General features: G+C 36.9%; 1 pseudogene; it reads right to left on the reverse strand.

Moving 5' to 3' along the window:
- Positions 1 to 428: 428 nt before the first annotated feature.
- On the reverse strand, positions 429 to 1,392 carry LOC123464618 (annotated as a pseudogene).
- Positions 1,393 to 16,487: the final 15,095 nt, after the last annotated feature.

The raw sequence follows: 16,487 nt of genomic DNA on the forward strand, positions 1-16,487 counted from the left end.
TGAACTGATGAAATCACAATACCCATATATAGGACCAATCAATGTACACTTAAGATGTACAAAGTACACATACACACTCATATATGTATACACACACACACACACACACACACACACACACTACTTACTGTGTGGCAGGCATGATTCAGCCAGAGAAGTTTATAAAAATCCAGTTCTTATACTTAGGGGTTCTGTGGTAGCTCAGCTGACAAAGAATCCGCCTGCAATGAAGGAGACCCAGGTTCAATTCCTGGGTGGGGAAGATACCCTGGAGAAGGGAATGGTTACCCACTCCAGTATTCTGGCCTCTCTTCTTTAACTAAAGAACATTTATTTGTTTTTCACAAAGACTTTATCTTGAGGATATAACTAAACTGTGCCACTACCCCCCACCCCAATCTGAAGAAGGATTAGTACAGTGGATGTTATCGAGCAGGAATGAACAGTTTGAGGGACTGGAACCAACATTAACTGACAAAAACCAACTTCCATCTAAATCATCGTAAAAATGTATAAGCAAAAAATGGAGGGGAGGTGGTCAAAGGGGGTTTCAGATTGAACAAGATCATCACACTTGATCTAATACATTCAGTTCTGGCTAGGGTATACCAAAATGGAAACAGGATAACTATAATACAAAACTTGCACAACAGCCCACTGTACACACCTGTGTTCATTCCCCTAATGCTTCCAAATGTGCCAGCCTGTTGGGCCTGTCGATGAAAGAGCACATAGATCTTCTCTTTTATCCAGTCTTTGTCATAAGGCTGGTATGTCTGGGTATCAGCTCAGTAAACAAGGCAGATGCCAGGTCATCAATAAAATCAAACAACTGATTGATATCATATGTGATAGGCTTTTGGGATTCATTCTCTTTAGATGTTCTTTCATAATTTTATAAACACCTTCCATACACTCATTCACAGATTCATAGTCAGCCTAAGTTCTGCCTTCTGGCCTCTCAGTAGGCTGTACCAGCAAGATGGTGTGAGACATCGTGCCAAAGTCTCCCCCTGCAGCCAATGCTGACTCTGCCGCCCCAACGAGCTTTCCCGCAAGGCCGCCAACAGCCAATACTCCGGTATTCTGGCCTCGAGAATTCCATGGACTGTATAGTTCAGGGGTCGCAAAGAGTCAGACAGGACTGAGCGACTTTCACTTTCAAGTGTTAATCTACTGAAGAAGGTGAAACCATAGGAAAATACTTTTATACATGTTATGATAATGTAGGAGTCTGATAGAGGAACATGGACTTTTTGAAGTGCAAGTGAATTCAAAAGGAAGATCTTCCCAAGGGATAAAAGACAGAAAAAAAATCTTTCTTTTAGTTTGGCAATCTATCATAGCCAACGTGACTATATACCTTGTCAGTTACTAATTAGTATCTAGAAAAACAGGCATAAACTGGGACTTTCCTGTGTAAACCCAAGCTTATGGGGCCCTAACTTCCTCCAGAAAAAAAGACTATAGTATACCTGTGGCGGATTCGTTTTGATGTTTGGCAAAACAGTGTTTCAGGTTTAAAAATAAAATAAAATGAAAAAATAAATAAATAAAATGAAAAACAACAAAACAAAACAAAACAAAAAAAGACTATAGTATAAACAAGACTTACAAACAGCAATACCATTCTCTTTCTTCTCAGAAGTCACTCTGACATCGCTATCCCATGTATCATGTAGTGCTATCACACTGCTCATTTATTCACAACAAAATCCCAGCATCATTCTAGACCTTCCCTATCTGCTCCATAGATCCCATTATAATATAAAGCATGTAAAACATATCTGTTCTTTTGTTCCATCACAATTGTCATGACTCTGAATGGGATCTTGTCATCTTATCCCTAGACTTTTTCCGTACCTGCTAATAAGTCTCCTTTCCTTCTGCCCATTATTCTCCATGAGGAACCAGATTAAATTACTTACAATCCGTATGTAATCATGGCATTCACTGGGACTCTGGGTTCAGTACATATACATTGACTGGTACATAGGCTTCTCCTGATTTGCCCCACCCATCAATTTGCATTCTAACTTGCTGCTTCTTTCTCACTCTTTATATTTCAGACTTAATATATCCCCAAATACAGATACTTTTCTTCTACCTCTGATTTTTCTATATGCTGCTTCCTCTGCATATGCATTAAACATAAAAGTTCTCATTTATAATAGTAATCCAAGATGACACAGAGATGGATGACAAAGGGGATAATGCAGAGAGGAGGAAGTATTTTAAAATAAGTTAGGCAAACTTACATCAGATTAAGTTCAAAATTAGAATCAGGTGGACAATTAATATGTTACATATTTATTATTTGTTTAGGATAGAAGAAAATCCTACATTAGATTAATTATATAATGTCTAGAATGTACCTTAAAATATTTAGAGACTGGCCTAGTATATATGCAAGTCATTGTGTTTTAACTGTAAAAAAAAAAAAAAGAAAGAAAGAAACTGCTCTACAAAACACAAATTTAACTACCCCATGAAGCTAACAGGTTTCAAACCTATTATGAAAAATTCTATAATTTTTTTACTAGAGACTAGAGGAGAACTGTTAGTTTCACAGGTAAGGCTGAGAAGTCTAATAAGTTTGTATCCTGTTTGCCAAACCTACAAGCTGACTCCACAGGCTACATGACTGCAAGTGTGTTTCTGGCATAAGCTCCCTTGTGAAAACTCTGAAAGCCAAATTTACCATCCTCAGCTGAGATTAGAAGCCATAGAGGGCATCAATAGCACCTCTGACCTTGGAGAAAAAAATCTCACTGTTGAAATGAAAGTCAGGGAGTCACCTTTGGACCTTGAAAAGCTTGACAGAAATACTGAAAATCAGGAGCTCTATTATTCTCTAACAAAAACAAAACAAAACCACCAAACTACACTTAGTACATATCTACAGCAAACTTTTAGTAAATTAATGAAAATTCAAACTTTACATTGAATCACATCACTTTGCTGTTCAGTTGATAAGTCGTGTCTGACTCTTGGCAACCCCAGGTACTTCAGCACGCCGGGCTTCCCTGTCCATCACTATCTTCACATCACTTTAGAATATTGATTATAAGTTGAAGAAACAAATTGGAAAGTGTGCCCTTGACTGTGAATCTCTAATACACCAAGATGAAATATGCTCAAAGCCACAAATGCAAGAAGTCAGCCTAATTTTCATATCAAAGTATTTTGATGTTGAGTGATATGGAATTTTGGTGATTACATACTCTATGAGCCAATGATTTATTTTTGCCATTCTTTTCAATTACAAGATACACTGCAGTTGTCCTCCCATAGTCCTGGTTTATTTATATTAGTCAAAACTTGAAAAACAACCAAGTGGTGCATCAAGTAATGAATGAATATACTAGTTGTGGTACATCCATAAAATGGAGAATTTACTCAGCTATAAAAATGAAAGAACTACTGATTGATATATGCAACAGCATCAGTTTAAGAAAGAACACAGAAAGAAAAATGGATTTGAAAAAATAGTGAATGAATACTTCTCAAATTTGGTGAAAGTTTAAACTTACATATTGTTAATAAGTCCAGTTTATCTAAAGTAGGAAAATGTGAAGAAAACAAGACCTTGACATATCCTGAACAAATCATTTAATATAAAGGTAAAGAAAAAAATGTTAAAGGTATCCAAATAAAACGGACACACTGCATACCTGGTTGCTTATATAGAAGACAAAAATAAAAAAGAAATCCTCATCATAATCAATGCAGATATGAATACAACTTTAAAGTGCTAAAAGAAATAAAATAGCTTTTCAATCAAAAATTTATACCCAAACATATTATCCTTCAAAATATAAAGATATTTTAGATTAAAAAAAAATGGTAGAATTTACTACCAGCAGATCTGCAGTAAAAGAACTGTCAAAGGAAGCTTTTCAGGCCGAAGTAAAATGATACCAAATAAAAACTCAGATCTATAGAAAGGAATGGCATTTTCCAAAATTATATATGGATAAATATTGAGATTATCTACATTGTAAATTGTTTAATAAGGCAAGAAAGAAGTAACAAATATATCTACCTAGCACCCTCTTAACAGGTCTTTGCATCTTTTCCAGAGTGTATTTTTCTTCAGCCTAATACATTCACTTGGAAATAAACTTCAAAACTTAACTAAGCCTTTATCAATTTCTTCAAATAACCATTTGTTTTACAATTATTAACTTCCTTAACTAAATGGTAAAAGATAAGACAGGTATTTTCTTTTGAAAAAAAAAAAACTTAAATATTGAAACATTATTATAATAGAATATAGCATGTTATATTATTGATATAATAATATATTACATATTAACACATAATCAGGAAATTACAAAAAAATTTTGTTATTAACTTTTAAAAATAGCCTGTATGCATTTAAGACAAAGGTATTGAAAAAGCCCAAATTATATTTAGCAAAGTCTTTAGGAATGGCAAATATCTGTAAGAAAACATTCAATGTCAAGATTCAGGCTATCCTACATAAAATTTAGAAAGTACATAAAATGCAAGGTACATAAGAATATACAGTCAGGCCTTCTATATCCATAGGTTCAGCCAACCTAGGATTTCAATCCACAATTGGTTGAACCCCTAGAAGCATCACCTGCAGATAAGAATAAATGGAAGGGCAATGTACTCTGCCATGTTATATAAGGGACTTGAACATCTGAGGAATTTGATATATGTGAGGATCAAGAATCCACCTGCCAATGCAGGAGACTCAGGAGACATGGGTTCAATCTCTGGGTCAAGAAGATCCCCTGGAGGAGAAAGTGAAAATCTACCCCAGCATTCTTGCCTGGACAATCCCACTGACAAAGGAGCCTGGCAGGTTGTGGTTTATGGAATCGCAAAGAGTCAGACACAACTGAGTGAATAAGTATGCAGGCACGAGGATCCTAGAATGAAAGCCCCATTGATATCAAGGGGATTGTGCTCTTCATAGTCACATTTTATTAGTTATATTATGTATACAATATATATTATTGTGTAATTATAATAATCATTCTATCTAGATAGTCAGAAAATTTGTGAAAATATTAGACACACATTTCTGAAGAGGAAACTAACTTAAAGAGACTGTTTAGCATCTAATCTCACTTTAAAGAGAAAATAGTAACTTTTGAATGTGAATAATAGAATAAATATGATTGTAAAGGATGAGGCAAAATTTTAATATAGAACATCAAATGGTACTATAGACTAAAAGTAATCATTTTCTCCTCTACTATCATTCTTCTTTACTTTCTGTGTCTCTTTTAAAAATGTTCAAATAAGTTCCTTAATTTCTTTATAGAGACTTGATGATATTAACAGTAATTTTTATAATCCAATTCTTCTCTAAGTGCATTAAAGTTTAATGTAGTCTGGCAATGGCAATTCTAGCAAAAACATAATTTGCATAAAACATGAGGCAGCATGAAGCAGAGTTATTCAGAAGGGATTCAGGCTTCCGATGTTAACACTCACAATTTAATTCTATGCCATGAAAACACACACACAAGTTTACAATTCAGAATTAATAAAAGTTTCAATGTTTCAGAGATGGATCTGTCATACATCCTCTTTCCATCTAGATACTTCCAACTGTTTAGATCTCAGATATGAAAGTATACATCCCTGTAGATTACCTGTAGAATAACTGTAAATTAAAGGTAATTTAACATTAAAATAACTCATATTATTAAACACCGCTCTAATGAATTTAGCAATATCACATATATACAGAGAATTTGAAATGCTTGGTATTAAAATAATTATATTCAGCCATAAACTGCATCCTGATTTACCATAACAAATTATATGTAGAAGAGAGCATGCTGTCCTTAAGGAATTTAAAATTTATTATCAGACATAAGATCTGAAAAACAAAAGGAGTAAAATGCAGGATGGGACAAGCTGCTACTTAGGAATGAGAGACCTTTCATTTCCTGCTAGGATCTGATGAATCATGCAATCACATAAACAGAACAGACACCAAATGAATTAATTTATTCATGTACTGATAACACCAGAATAGTAAGGAATGAGCTGCTTCTCCTCTCACAGATTAAGGATAACAAATGTAAACTTCAAATAGTTTAAACCTGCTCAGCCATTATTTTATTTTATGTATTTGTTTATTGTTTGGTTGGTTTTTTAGTTGGAAAGATAATAAATTTTGGTATTTATTAGTTTGCTTTTAAACAAAACTATAATCCACGTGGGAAATCAGTCACTTTCACAAATGCACTTTTGCTTTCTTCTCATACAAGTAATTATGTTTATCATAAACCTAATTCTTCAATACGATAGAGTGAAATGAGTCAACAAAAGTTTGCTTACACCTCTCATTTTACTCCCAAGGGTTAAACCCCCAAATTCAGAAATAACATTGGTGACAAATAAAAGCAATGCTGTATCATCTGTGTGGTTTTCCCATCTCACTCCTACCATAGAAACAAGCCTCACTGTGCTGTTCAGAAGTTAATCAGTACACCAGGCAGGCAGTGATCATATTTATGCATCAGAAGAAAACTCAGTGGAGAAGGAAGGAACTTAGCCATAAACATACATGTATCCATTCTTCCCCAAACTCCTCTCCCATCCAGGCTGCCACAAAACATTAAGCAGAGTTCCATGTGCTAATCAGTAGGTCATTGTTGATTATACATTTTAAATATAGCAATGTGTTCATCCTGAAACTATCACAACATTGTTAATGAGCTATGCATACATGCTCAGTCGCTTCAGTCATGTCCTACTCTTTGCAACCTCATGGACTATAGCCCGCCAGACTCCTCTGTCCATGGGATTCTCCAAGTAAGAATACTGGAGTGGGTTGCCATGCCCTCCTCCTAGGGATCTTCCCAACTCAAGGATCGAACCAGCATTTCCTGCATTTCCTGCATTGCAAGTGGATTCTTTATCCACTGAGCCACTGGGGAATCCCTAATTGGCTATACATCAATGCAAAATTATAAGTTTAAAAAAGAAGAAGAAACCAGTCTTCTCTCTCTCCACTATATGAGGATACAGCCAGAAATGAGTTATTTAAAAACCAGGAAGAGGGATCTCACCAGACACTGAATCTATGAAACCTGGATCTTGAACATCCCAGCCTTAGAACTGTGAGAAATATTAATAAATATTTGTTGTTTCAAAACAACAACAACTCAATGAAACTCCTTGCAGATACACAACATTTTGGATAAATTACTCAATTAAGAGAGTATCTAATTGAAACTCCTCTCCTCTTTTTTCCATATTTGATTGTGCTTTATCTTTTCCTGATGCTTCATCTTGATTGTTCCTGAGCAAGACCGGAGGGAAAGATTTATACTTGCCCAAATAGAAAGTTTAGGAAGTTTCACCCAAGCCTGTATTTCTATAAAACATACTGCCATTACCTGTAGAGGAATAGATCATTACAATACAAAGCTAATGGTAATTGCAATCTGTGTGAGAAAACAGTAATATCAAAGAAAACTTAAAGCATAAAATTTTAAAAGGACACATTGAGCTTGACAGAAATGATCCTTTCTTTCACAGGTCTCAAGAGGATAGCCCTTGGTGAGAAACCATGCTGACATCCTGTATCAGCTCACCTTGTACAAGTGGATATAAACTTCACACAAAGCAGAAGCCAATTTTATTGTAAATTTTTTCATTGCTGCGATTGACTCACAAGAGACTCATTTTCTTGTGGGTCCCAAAGGAGGGCAGTCACACAGCGTTGTTTAAGCAAACGCATTACCGTGCAAGAGATGCCACATAAACCTTCCATCTTAAACAACAGATTCACTTGTATAAACAGTATAAACATGTTTCTTTAAACAAGCACTTTAAACCAAAGAAAAGTTGTAGTTACAACAGGAATCAAGACATTGCTTATAAAGACTATTAACATAGGCACCAAGGCAGACTTCATGTACATATTTTTGAGTGCTTGCTCTGTGCTAAGTGATTTAAAGGAATAATCATACTTGATATAAGAACATAATTGACACACAGAGTCTGACTCTAAATTCTGGGTTCTTGGTACTTCAATCTCTTTAGCAATGATAGTTTTCAGCCCCAAATCTGGACTTCCTGAACTCCTATTTTTTATGTTATCTGAAAGTTTAGCCCAGTTCCAAACTCCAAGGTTCTTGCTTCTAGTTATTGGAAATTTAGTAACAATTAATGTTGTGTTTTAGAAGAATATTAGGCCTTGATGGGCTTCACAGGGAGGACATTGATGAGGTCTGTTATTTCCAAAAATGGGAACCTCTACTATCCTCTATGAGCTCAGGCTTGGGACTCAGGTATCTTGTGGTTGTTGAAAGGTTTAGGACTGATAATACCTACTAACCTATAATCATTGTGGCTGACACAAAATATTAAAAATAAAAAGGCGACGATTTATCAGGCTTTTTTTTTTCACAACACATCTAAGCCAAATGAAATACCTGATGGTTCTATTTAGTAAGGAATTTGATCCAAACAACCTAGTAAGGTTTAGATTATAACAATTTAGTACCATTAGAAAAACTGATAAAAATAAATTTAAAATATTTTATTTCATTTTTAAATAAGCACAATCACTTGCTAAGGAGATATATGTATCTGGGTTCTATGAAATTTCTCCAACCCTGGAGTCAAACTGTGCAATTACACCTTTATTTCTTGTCCTACAGATATTGTTGCATTTCTCTCAAAAATTTAAATTATTGTGTAAGATCCAGTAAATCCACCATGGCATCCCAGAGCACCTCATTACTTATTCTGAAAACTGTACATCTAGGCATGCCAAAGGTAATTTTCTCCCAAACCTTTCACAGCAAATCAATAATCAAGATTTACCCATTCCACCATTTCAATACCATTTATTTATCCTTTCTTCTCCATATCTACAGCTATTCCACTACTTCATCCACTTTGCACTTGGATTTCTGGATAAGCTTTATAACTTCTACCCCAAGTTCCCTGACTCCAATCTATTTTCCATCTTTATCTCAGGCTTTCTATTTAAAAACCCAAGTCTGATTGTGTCATTATTAGACAGTGAAATCCTTCAAGGGCTCCTTTGCTTTTATGATCTGGACCCTGTGAACTCTAATCAGTCCTTATGTTTTCACTCTCTCTCCCAGCTGTATTCAGAAGTTTACAAAGCCACATACTCTTGCTTACTTCGCTGATACTTATTACTGCTTTGTCCTAATAGAAAAATCTCTATAGTCCTTTGTTTAACTGGTCAGTGTCTACAGAGGCTTCAAACATTAGCCCTACCATCATTTTCTTGATGTTGCAATCCTTATTGTGTCTCACTTGTCTGTACCAATATCATTCTGTGAATATCTTTATAGGAACACTTTTAAAACATGTAATGTTCAGCCCAATTATAAGCTAGCACTTATAATTGGCCCAATAAATATTTGCTGAAATGATGAAATGCAAATGAATGAATACATGTCAATTTAGTCAATGGAGAAATGTTATATAAATCTTGTCAGAAACCTAAAGTAGAACGAAGCTGTCTTCTAGAATGAGTTTCCAGAGGTGCTGACCAATTCTTTGGGGGAAAGCTGCCATAATACATTCAGCATAAAACTGATCAAGCTTGATAACATGGTGCAAAACTCAATCACATGCAGATGTTCACAATTTAAGCTTTAACTCCCCTTTTCATTTCATCATGCTCTATCTATGTCATTGGGAAGCCAATCCAGTTTATTGCTACTGCAATCGTATATCCCAGTGCTCTAATTTTTCAACAAAGCCTGCTATTCTATAAAGTGCTACCATGCTAAAGATACATTTTTCTCGAAAGAAAGACTCCAAACCAACAGGATGACAGTCTTAGAGTTATCTGAGAACCATTGTTTCTATGCTATGGCCTCTAAATGACAAGCAAAATGTAGAAATCAGAAATCTGACAAAGTCAGAAACCCAAGGAAACTTCAGAGACTGAGTTTTCAGAAACTGCAAGAGCAAAAATTAACCCTAACCAAGCATGCCTTCAGTAAGGTAGGTAAGTATCACTGGGTATTATCAAGGAAATTCTGCCCTTTGAGCCTAGGTAAAAGACCATAACAATGAACTGCTACTCACACAATCCACCCAACCAGGAAATTACTAAAACTTCTTACTTCCTTGTTTATGGGAATTGAGTATGTGCCGCGACATCATCATATAGATCATATATCTGATGGTCTCAAACTCCTACTACCATCATCTTGGCAAATCAGTGAGATTCTAAAATATCAATCACTTAAAATGCTTCAATTATTCTCCTACCACATTACTCAGAGCCTTGATATTCTTTCCATGGGAAAAAGAAAGGTGAGCTTTGTGGAACTCCTATAGAATCACCATTGGAATTTTTCTGGTACCTCTACATCTCAATCCTTTGAACCATTTGTGTAATGTTCAGATTGTCCTCAAGCTGGAGTCCTGAGGAATAAATCAGATAATTTAAATAAAAAATCTCACCTTCCAATTATAATTAGGTACATCAGAAGTCTGATTAGGAAAGTTAAATTTATATGTATGTTCCTATTTCAAATTGATGGATCTGCCACATGGCTGTGAATGAGATTTTTCATAATTCATTAATAAAGGGGGCAACTAATGAACTAGCCATAAAATCTGAGAATGCTCATAGCAACATTTTATATTACTACTTTAGAAAACATTCAGAGTGAGTAAATCAGTACAGCTATGAGACAACTGCCACTCAAAAAACAAACAAACAAACAAACAAAAAAAAAGGAAAGGAAGAGAGGGAGGAAAAGAAGAGAAAGAAGATGGGAGGAAGTGGAAAGAGAAAGTAGAAAGGAAGGAAGGTAGAAAAAAAGAAATGAAAGAAAGGGCATTAGTATTTTTTAATATATATTTTTGAGCAACTATTAGTCTAGTCAAAGCTATGGATTTTCCAGGAGTGATGTACAGATGTGAGAGTTGGACTATAAATAAAGCTGAGTGCTGAAGAATTCATGCTTTGGAACTGTGGTGTTGGAGAAGACTCTTGAGAGTCCCTTGGACTGCAAGGAGATCCAACCAGTCCATCTTAACGGAGATCAATCCTGGGTATTCATTGAAAGGACTGATGCTGAAGCTGAAATTCCAATACTTTGGCCACCTGATGTGAAGAACTGACTAATTTGAAAAGACCCTGATGCTGGGAAAGATTGAAGGTGGGAGGAGAGGGGGATGACAGGGGATAAGATGGTTAGATGGCATCACCGACTCAATGGATATAAGTTTGAGTAAACTCCAGGAGTTGGTAATAGACAGGGAGGCCTGGTGTGCTGCAGTCCATAGGGTTGCAAAGAGTCGGACATGACTGAGCGACTGAACTGAACTGATTAGTATCAGTGTCTTTTCTTAGATGCTTCCTTCAAGGAATATCCAGCAAAATGAAAGTACTTTATTTGAATTGCCAGCTACTGAAGAGGTGTCCAAGAAAATTGAATGTTGCTTCTCTCCCAGGTACACTGCCACACAGTCAGCCAAATGGAGCACTTGGTCATGTAAGCCTGGTAAGAAGTACTATGTCTCATAAAAATGGTTAAAATATCCAGTCCTAAGTTTTTCAGATCACTGTGTGTATTAGTCACTCAGCTGTGTCTCACTCTCTGTGACCCCATGGACTGTAGCCCACCAGGCTCCTCTGTCCACAGAATTCTCTAGGCAAGAATGCTGGAAAGAGTAGCCATTCTCCAGGGGGTCTTCCAGATCCAGGGATCAAACCCAGGTCTCCTGCATTGCAGGCAGATTCTTTACCATCTGAGCCACCAAGGAAGCCCCTTTCAGATCATTATCTTATTCATTCAACTATTTGTTCACATATTTAGTCAATGTTGGAGAATCTTTTCTGTGCAAGGTACTAAACTAAGTACTGGTAATACAAGAGAGCTAAGGTCTCACATCTCAAGAGAATTACATTAAAATGGGAGTTTGATCGGTACTGCTTTTAGATCTGAGCCCCAAACGATGGCTTGATCTGCATATGCTGCTGCTGCTGCTGCTGCTAAGTCGCTTCAGTCGTGTCCGACTCTGTGCGACCCCATAGACGGCAGCCCACCAGGCTCCGCCGTCCCTGGGACTATCCAGGCAAGAACACTGGAGTGGGTTGCCATTTCCTTCTCCAATGCATGACAGTGAAAAGTGAAAGTGATGCCACTCAATTGAGACTACAACAAGCAAGCACAAAAAATGCAATTCATTCACTAAAAGGCACGTGGGTTCCCCTTACTCTCAGGTTCTGGTTTTCAGCATTGACTCAGGAGCAACCACCAACTTTAAAAGTCATTCAGACCCCAGGGAAACATTTAACATCTTATGCTCTGTTTTCAAAACCAAAGTATACCAAGCTTGAAAGCTGTGAAGATTTGTCTATTATGCTGCCAGGAGTGTTAGAGGCGAGCTTTGGAGTGTGGAAGGCAGTTAAACAACACATTAACGTAGGTAAGGGAAGTGAAAATCTAATTGAATTGATTCATATTTCAATATTACTCCAAACTGTGAAACTTGATATTCCAACATGGAATAAGGGGAAAAAATACCCAGCCTTCCTTCCTGTGGGGAACAGACATTGAAATTAGATTCTACCCATCAGATACTCAACATTCAAAAAACTAAGATCGTGGGATCCAGTCCCATCACTTCATGGCAAATAGATGGGGAAACAATGGAAACAGTGGCAGACTTTATTTTCTTGGGCTCCAAAATTACTGCAGATAGTGACTACAGCCATGAAATTAAAAGACGCTTGCTCCTTGGAAGAAAAGTTATGACCAACCTAGATAGCATATTAAAAAGCATAGGCATTACTTTGCTGAAAAAGGCCCCTCTAGTCAAAGTTATGGTTTTTCCAGTAGTGATGTATGGATGTGAGAGTTGGACTATAAAGAAAGCTGAGTGCTGAAGAATTCATGCTTTGGAACTGTGGTGTTGGAGAAGACTCTTGAGAGTCCCTTGGACTGCAAGGAGATCCAACAAGTCCATCCTAAAGGAGATCAGTCCTGAATATTCATTGGAAGGACTGATGTTGAAGCTGAAACTCCAATACTTTGGCCATCTGATTCGAAGAACTGACTCACTGGAAAAGACCCCGATGCTGGGAAAGATTGAAGGCAGGAGGAAAAGGGCACAACAGAGGATGAGATGGTTGGATGGCATCACTGAGTTGATGGACATGAGTTTGAGAAAGCTCCAGGAGTTGGTGATGGACAGGGAAGCCTGGTGTGCTGCAGTCCATGGGGTTGCAAATTGAGTCAGACATGACTGAGCAACTGAACTGACTGACTGACATCAGATACTTCCTGGAACCCAGAAAACAACTATTTAAGAAAACAGGACAAGCAAACGGCATGCATGTTCTTTGTGAACATTTATTCTCCTATATTTATTTTAGAATCTGTTTGTCAAAGTTCTTGGAAAAAAAATAAAACCTAATAGGGTTTTTATTAGAAATACATTAAATGTAGAAATTAATTTGGAGAGAATTTATAATTTTAAAATGATGGATGTTAAATCCATTAATATAGGATACCTATATATTTATTTAGATTTTCCTCTACAATCTTTTAAAATGTGTTGTCAGCCATCTTAATTAGTGAGTTTGATATATTACACTTAATCTTCATTTTTTTCATATTTTTACCATCTGTTATATTCATCTTTCATCTTATTTTTTTTCATTCTCTTTGAAGTTTAATTTATCTTATTTTCACTTTTGTATTACTATGCTCATATTAATTTGCATATTAAATTTTCTCAGTTTCTGGCACAGCACCCAAACTGTGCTCCAAAAAAATAAATAAATAAAAAATTATCATTAAATTTAACTGAAAAAAGATTTATGATGCCTAACATGTGTATATTACTTTCATATAGGTCTAAAAACTGATTGTGATAACAAATGTAAATACGATCCCTTTTCATGGCTCAGACAATAAAGAATCTGCCTGCAATGCAGGAGACCTGGGTTCAAGCCCTGAGTTGGAAAGATCCCCTGGAGAATGGAATGGCTTCCCACTCCCGTATTCTTGTCTGGAAAATTCCACGGACAGAAGAGCCTGATGGGTTACAGTTTGTGGGGTCGCAAAGAGTCAGACATGACTGAGTGACTAACACATTCACTTTTTCACTTTCATGAGAATATAAATACTCTGTCACATCTGTCTTTCCTCTGTTACAGAATTTGTAGTCATGGTGCATGTAAACCACTATGAATATATACTATGGAACTTTTCTCATCTTTATCTTTGCCATAGGATAATGAACTACTCTTTTCCAATGAAATGCTGAAAAAGGGAAAAAATTAAAGAGCATTTGACTGCAAAATAATTGTAAAAATCCTGATTCCTTTTAAGTGCAAAACTTTAACAGTAATATATGTAAAATTATTTAGGGCATGAAATAAGCTCATCAACTTTCTAAGCTAACATTTGTTTTTCCTGGGGCATCAGCTTCCACTCAGATATTTATAAATACTGTGGTGATTAGAAGAACATATAAAGCTAAGCCTTTGGTTGCTTTATGTAATCTGAACCTAGTTCTTCGGGAGAAAAGGACAAAAATACTCCCAATAACTAATTTGAGGTAAACATAGCTTTACAGTCAGTCAACAGAAGGGGAAGAGGAAAGAAAAGAGACTCAGGAGCTGTAGTAAAATAAACGCCTAATTGCTCGAAGAAATTACAAGTGTCTAAGACTCAGGCCCAGAAAGTATATTTCTGAATACTAATTGGCATAGGAACATTTTAATGACATTGTCAAAATTCTATTGTTACACCTGCTAATGTAACCAGATTTTTGTTTCCTATTCATCAAATATAACGTGTTTAACACTGATGAGAAGTAAAATTTTATAAGAGAATTTGAAGACCTTCAGTTCAGTTCAGTTCAGTTGCTCAGTTGTATCCAACTATTTGCAACCCCGTGAACTGCAGCACACCAGGCCTCCCTGTCTATCACCAACTCCCGGAGTCCACCAAACCCATGTCCATTGAGTTAGTGATGCCATCCAACCATCTCATCCTCTGTCGTCCCCTTCTCCTCCTGCCCTTAATCTTTCCCAGCATCAGGGTCTTTTCCAGTGAGTCAGCACTTTGCATCACGTGGCCAAAGTATTGGAGTTTCAGCTTCAACATCAGTCCTTCCAATGAACAGTCGGAACTGATATCCTTTAGGATGGACTGGTTGGATCTCCTTGCAGTCCAAGAGACCCTCAAGAGTCTTCTCCAACACCATAGTTCAAAAGCATCAATTCTTCGGTGCTCAGCTTTCTCTCACATCCATACGTGACCACTGGAAAAACCATAGCCTTGACTAGACGGACATCTGTTGGCAAAGTAATGTCTCTGCTTTTGAATATGCCATCTAGGTTGGTCATAACTTTCCTTCCAAGGAGTAAGCGTCTTTTAATTTCATGGCTGCAATCACCATCTGCAGTGATCTTGGAGCCCAGAAAAACAAACTCAGCCACTGTTTCCACTGTTTTCCCATCTATTTCCCATGAAGTGATGGGACCGGATGCCATGATCTTTGTTTTCTGAATGTTGAGCTTTAAGCCAACTTTTTCATTCTCCTCTTTCACTTTCATCAAGAGGCTCTTTAGTTCTTCTTCACTTTCTGCCATAAGGGTAGTATCATTTGCATATCTGAGGTTATTGATATTTCTACTGGCAATCTTGATTACAGCTTGTGCTTCCTCCAGCCCAGCGTTTCTCATGACATACTCTGCATATTGGCTTATTCCCTGGTGGCTCAGAGGTTAAAGCGTCTGCCTGCAATGCAGGAGACGTGGATTTGATCCCTGGGTCGGGAAGATCCCCTGGAGAAGGAAATGGCAACCCACTCCAGTATTCTTGCCTGGAGAAGTACTCTGCATATAAGTTAAATAAGCAGGGTGACAATATACAAGCTTGAAATACTCTTTTTTCCTATTTGGAACCAGTCTGTTCCATGTCCAGTTCTAACTGTTGCTTCCGGACCTGCATACAGATTTCTCAAGAGGCAAGTCAGGTGGTATGGTATTCCCATCTCTTTCAGAATTGTCCACAGTTTATTGTGATCCACACAGTCAAAGGCTTTGGCATAGTCAATAAAGCAGAAATAGACATTTTTATGGAACTCTCTTGCATTTTTGATGATCCCGCAGATGTTGGCAATTTGATCTCTGGTTCCTCTGCCTTTTCTAAAACCAGCTTGAACATCTGGAAGTTCACGGTTCATGTATTGCTGAAGCCTGGCTTGGAGAATTTTGAGCATTGCTTTACTAGCGTGTGAGATGAGTGCAATTGTGTGGTAGTTTGGGCATTCTTTGGCATTGCTTTTCTTTGGGATTGGAATGAAAACTGACCTTTTCCAGTCCTGTGGCCACTGCTAAGTATTCCAAATTTGCTGGCATATTGAGTGCAGCACTTTCACAGGATCATCTTTCAGGATTTGAAATAGCTCAACTGGAATTCCATCACCTCAACTAGCTTTGTTTGTAGTGATGCTTCCTAAGG

This window comes from Bubalus bubalis, chromosome 10 (genome assembly GCF_019923935.1).
Source record: "Bubalus bubalis isolate 160015118507 breed Murrah chromosome 10, NDDB_SH_1, whole genome shotgun sequence".
NCBI lineage: Eukaryota > Metazoa > Chordata > Mammalia > Artiodactyla > Bovidae > Bubalus > Bubalus bubalis.